The following is a 6,114-nucleotide window of genomic DNA, read 5'->3' on the forward strand; positions in this document are numbered from 1 at the left end:
CATTAAGTCAGTGGTGCGAGGGAGAGTGAAGTGGGTGTCACTCAGGCGCCCGGAGAGGAAGCCGCATCGCACCAATCGCGCCTGCTGTGCGATCCCAGTCACAATGAGAATCATAAATCTTGATTATTCTCTGTCTCAGCTGATTTGAACCAAACGCCTCGGACGGGGGTTGAGTTCACATCTTGCTGAAAACTGCAAAAAACCTGATTAAACGTACAAACTGATATAAATAGCGTTCTATCCACGTTAATGCCCCGGCTGTCACTGCTTGGTGCCGTCCCGCCACGGTGCAGCTTCCCGGTCTTCTCCGCGCCGTGCCGCGCTCTCCGGGCCCTGTTGAGCCGCGTGCTCAGCCCCGGCGCTGGCGGCTGCGATTACGATGCAGTCAATTACAGATGGCATCTCTGATTCTGATTGCGCCTCACTCACAATTAGGCATCCTATAGAAAAATGGAAATGCTGGGTCATTAACATAAAGTAATAATAAGGTAAACCATTCAATTATGGAGGGAAAAAGGAACGTTTTTGAATAATAAGAATATTGTATGCCTAACAGACATTCAAATGCTGGTGTATTACCATTTTTGCATGCATAATAAATGAACTTATACCCCAAAATAATCAACACACATAAACAGGAAATAGCGGTGCCCTTTGCGACAGCCTGGCGGGCTGGAAGCACAGCCCACGCCAGACCCAGGAGGGCAGCCGGGGACGGTGGGAGGAGCGCTCTGCAGCCGTCCATCGCCGCGTGGCCCACAGGGCACTTGGCTGCATGTCTCAGCCGCTGGCATGTTCAGGGCTGGAGCGGGCGTTGCTGTCCCCATTGTGCCCCGCAGATGGCCCTGTGCTGCGGGGCAGCTCCTGGCGTGGGCATACAGCGCATCCCGTGTTGGTCCCTGGCAAGGCTCGGGGGGTGTGGGTACAAGATGGACGTGGCCGTGGCATTCAGCCACTGGGCCAGGGCAGAGGGTGTGCCATGCCCAGGATGCTGTGTGGGCCCACGGGCAGATCCGGGGGTGCCCTGGTGAATTTGCCCCCCCTTTGATCCCTGCTGCACCCAGCGTTTAACACCACGAGCCAGGCTGGGCTGAGGGAGTCACTTGACTTCACGGCCTGTTGTCACCTACGCCGTCCCTTCCCAGCCCTCCGTGCCACAGGTGCCAAGGACCCTTTAATGGGCCAGATGCTCCCCCACCAGCGAGCCGCGGTCCTGCCTCCTGCTCAGCAAGCTCCTGTTTCACAGCCCTGCACGCTCCTCTCAACTGCAGTTCTCTTCATTTCTGCTTCAATCTTAACCCGAATCATACAGCCCTGGGCCTCTAGTGTATTAGTAAAGCTCCTGGATTCTTTTTACCTGGAGAAAAATAGGTGCTGTGCTCTGTGTGATGACGCCTCTCGCCCTCCGCACCCCCTTTTCCAAATCCTAGGTGTGCCCGTGCGCTGGAGGAGCTGGGTGTGCAGGGAAGGGGCAGTGGAAATGCCCCGGGGTCCTTCAAGGTGTGGATCACAGGTGGGGAATGGGCTCTGGGAGGGATGCTTGCAGCCAGTCCGGAGTCGGGGCAGGACTGGTGCTCGGAGCTGGGAGCCAGGGGCCCAGGATGCGAGACGTGGAGCCGGGGCGGGAGAGCCGACGCACCAGAGCAGCAGGGCAAGCGCAGGCCGCGTCTCGACACCAGCCCCTCTCCCCGTCTGCATGATCTGCCCATCAGCCTGGCGTTGGTCCCCGGCATGCGGCCAGCATGCAGCCCCCAGCTTTCCCTTAGCTGCAGCCTCCGAGGTCAGGCTCTGGCCCTGCTTTGCCTTCGGGGCCCGCTGGAAAGCAGCGCCCATTTGCCTCTTCGGAAATAAGCATGCAAACTCAAGCAAAGGAGGGCACACCTGCTTAACGGCTCAGCGCGGGCGAGGCGGGCGCCTCCCCCACGCCCGGCTCCGCGTGGGCGCGAGCGCGAGCGCACTGCGGTGGGATGCCTGCAGTCAGCCTGGTACGCAGCCTCCGCTGCAGATATCACTCCTCTGTTGTCCTTTCTAATAGTTCCCATCCTTTTAGCTGCTGATGGTTCTCCTATTAGCGGTGCTCCTGCGTTAGGATGGCATCCAAGCACGTCTGAAGAGCCGGATTTATTTACTGTTTTTCCCCTGAAAGCTTTTAACATGATGCAGCAGGGGCGGGGGCACTTAGGCAGCCGGCATCTCCAGAGGTGCTTTGATTTGATTTATTTATTTATTTATTTTTTTCGGGTAGAAGTAAATTTCCCAGAAGATGAAACTGCAGGCGAAGCACTGCGGACCCTCACTCGGCGCTGCATCGCGCCATCTCCAGGATCCACCTCTGTCAGGAGAGGCCCCCCCTGGGGACGAGGAACAGGCTAAATTGCACAACTGATGCAAATCAATATTTAGAGCGGTTTGCACTGCGCGTCCTCCGCTGCCCGTCCAGTTGGGCTGTCCAGGTGCCTCAACCTCTGCTCTTCAGGGGACACTGTCAATAGGCCCTTGAGGGGTTTGCTAAGCTGCCAGTGAGTCCCATCCCCTACCTGGTAGGGGCCATGTCTCTGGCTTGAAAAGGCACGCGGGCATACCGCGGCATGTGCACAGGAACACAAGTGTCCATGCACATGCAGAGAAGCATGTGCACGTGCTTGCAGGGACTGTCCAGCTAGTGGACGGTGAGGGCCGTGGCTCCCCCAGGCTAAGCTGCAACGTGTCAGCCCCCCGCCGCGTCAGCCTCACAGGTCAGCTTCAAAGGGGAAAGAGCCTAATTTCAGCCTCCCTGAGTGAAACTTTGGGCTAATGGGGACAAAGGTGTGACAGCGACGTGGCCGTTTGAGCATGGGCACACGGGTGCCGCACACTGCAGAGGCCCCTGGGAGGCGTGTGCATGGCTTGTGCACACACAGGCGTGAGCTGCTGCCCCTCGAGGGCTGGCCAGGAGCACAGGGCAGCAGGTGGCTGGCGTGTGCACACACGTCCGCTCCCCTGGCCCCGCCGCGACGGCTGGGAAAGCACAGGGAGGGGCAGCTGCAGCAGGTGCCCAGAGGCCGTCAGGGGCGGGGGGGTGCAGAGCTTATTCAACAAAAGAAGCCACTTTAAAAGCGCTTTGCCCCAAGCACAAGCCTCTGCTACCCACCCCAGTGCTTCTGCCTCTCACCTGCTGCGGGTCACAAGTCCCATCACAGAAACCCTTCCACCTGCGCCACCCCCCATCGTAAACCCAGTTCGGAGCTGACTTCTTCCCCTCTGCTCTTGGGGGCCGTTCCCGAGCCTGGCTCCCCTAATGGTCAGGGATTTTCATAGTTCCCAGCCTGGCTTCCTTCAGGGCAGGTTTATCTCACTGCTTCTTGGACTAGGTCTTCCTCCTCCTCCTCCTTCTCCCAGGTATTGACCCCCAGGGCTACCCTGCGAGACCCCCAGAGCAGTCTCCCTCCAGGCCTGGCCCACAGCTGGAGGGTCGCGTGCCCTGTGCAGGATGCCCCACCTGGGATGGGAGCCCCACACCCAGCCTCAGCCAAGCCGGGCTCATGCAGAGCCAAAATCTCCCCTGGCCCCTGGCTTGCAGCCCAGCCTCCAGCTGCCTGCAAGCATGTGGAAAACAAGAAGGTCGATAAGGGGATGAATTGCTGTGGTCAGGGCTTCAGAGCAGCCCACGTTCCCAGCGATAAAACGAGAGGGCACCTGCTCCGGGGACGCAGCAGCTTTGCAGCTCTGCACGGCTGCTGCCGCATGCAAGGGATGCGTCTGGGGCAGCGTGAGGGAAGCCCAGGGCCCGTGCGCAGGACCGGGGGGGAAGGCGCAGCTCCTGGTCCACGGACAGCACGGACCGCTGCGTTGAAGCTTCCCAGAAGTCATCTGTGCGCCCCTCAGTGTCGGCCGCGGTATCTAGGACGCGCGCGCGTTATCCTGACATCGGGGAGCTCCTTGCACTGCACTTTAAGCTTTAATTAAATGCATTAGAGAGCATTAAGATTTTTGCTCTAGAATAGCATCGATTTGCTGCTCACCTCACGGCAAATGCACTGCAAAAGGTGGGGCGTAGCGGAAAGCAGATTGCTTGCTTACAAATAGGCCTCTCTGCCCTGCTGACCTGCCTGCTTTGGGCCCCAGCTAGGGGCAAGGACATTTAATTGAAAGTAAAAGCTGGCCAGCCTAGACCCGACACCTCCTCGGGATAAGCATCACGCCCAGTTGCGTGCGCGCCCGCAGCTGCTGAGCTGAAATTCCTTCGCACGCAGCTCTGAAAGCGCGCAGCAAATGAGCAGCAAAGCCCTGGCAGTCAGTCACGTTCCCCGCGGCCGCCGGAGGAAACGGCGAGCAGGAGCAGGCTGTGATGTGCTCAGCGCTCTCCGCCAGGCCGTGTGCTCGGTGCCGGCGTGTTAACCGCTGGGGAAGGCGGGGGGGCACAGCCTTTGCATCCCCCGCTCCCCGCCGCGACTGCGAGGAAGGCCCCTGGGATTTAGCACACTGTGTTCGGGCGGCCGCAAAACCCGCCGAAGTCAGGACTTCCCAAACACTCCCGATCTGCACAGCTGCGGGGGGGCTTCAGGGCCATTTCCTGGCGGGGACCCACTCGAGGCAAGGAGCAGGATTTAGCGCTCGAGCATCACCGCCAGCCTTTGGGGAGGGCGACGGCGTAACAGCTTTCCCAGCCAGCCTGAACAGGAGGGGGGTGTTTTTAATTGCAGCTGAATGGATCTGACCTTATGGATGTCTGCTCACAAAAAGCTGCGGGATTAATAAGGGTGCCGTCGCTGCCTCTGCTCAAAGACCTTAATGGAGCAGCTTAGCTCTTTGCTCCACGATTATAGCATCCTTACTCGCCTATCATGCCTGAGCCAGATGGTCCCAGGGAAATCAGAGCATATTTATATTTCTGCCTGCTACTCAGCCAGCTGCCCACTGATTCTGCTCCTCGCCGGCGGGAAGGGAGACCAGGTCTCCCCGGTGGGGTTCGCCTGCCCCCGTCCCTGCTCCTGGGGTCACTCCTCTCCTCGGCCGTGTCAGAGGAGTTGCAGGACGGCGCGGGAGGGGGCCGACGCTGGAGACCTGCCCCGGGGCTCCCCAGCGTGCAGCGGGCGTGTTGTGTGGTGCCCCGAGAGCAGTGGGCATCGCTGGCAGAGCCCAGCTGAGCCCGGCAAGGCCTGTCAAAGCCCCGGCCCCCCGGCACGCGAGCCTGGATATCAAACTGCTTCAGGTTGTGCCCGTGCAAAGAGGCAGAGCCGTGTCCTCAGCCAGCGTCGCTCTCGCAGGGGCTGGTGGACATGCAGCGCTGGGGCCTGTCACGGCCGCGAAGGGCACGGGAGGAGACCGCTTTGAGTGGGGACCGATGGATGCAGCCTGAGCACGGTTCCCAACCTTTAAATGCCTGGCTTCCCCCGCCGACCCCGCGCCGTGGGCCCTGTGACCCGGTTGCAGGTGAGCTCCCCGGAGCACCTCGCCCGCGTACAGGATGGATGCACACGGGGCTGCTTCGGCTCCCCGCTGGCCCTGGGCTCCGCAGGCCGTTCGCCGCTGGAGCCGGCTAAGCTAAGGGAGAGGAGGGTCAGGCTAATATCTGTGAGCCCCTGCGATTGCTGACCCGGGTCTCTGAGCCCACGCAGCATGTAGACACCTGCCCTGGGAACAGCCGGTGCCGCAGGAACGTGGCCCGCCGTGCCAGGGGCTGGGGGCGCAGCTCTAGGGGCACTTTCCCGGCTCCGGGGAAGGCAGCCCCAATGTCTACCGCATGGCAGCTCCTGGCAGATACTTTGCCACCCGGGTTTTGGTCCTCCCCGCGGCCTGCCCAGCTGTGCAGTTCTCACAGGTGTCATCCTGCCACGGCTGCAGGGTGCACGTCTGCCAGGAGGGCCGGGTGGCCTGGCCAGGCTGTCACAGCGTGCCCGGGGGGGCGGTGGTGAGCGTGTAGGAAGGCCGCCCACCCCGGCTGCTCTTAGCAGGAGCTCCTTGGCCCCTGGGAGCCCGCACCACACCCCGGCCCCGCGCGGCAGTGCATCCCTCGTTCCCGGAGCCCCAGGGCAGAGGCATGGCAGGGCTCACCCCAGCCCGGCCTCTTTGATGACTCCTTTATCGACAGGATTTCAAATTCGGCATCTCGGTTGCCACAGCAACCCCGTACTT

This window comes from Gavialis gangeticus, unplaced genomic scaffold (assembly GCF_001723915.1).
Source record: "Gavialis gangeticus isolate Ggan-Ray unplaced genomic scaffold, GavGan_comp1, whole genome shotgun sequence".
Lineage (NCBI taxonomy): Eukaryota > Metazoa > Chordata > Crocodylia > Gavialidae > Gavialis > Gavialis gangeticus.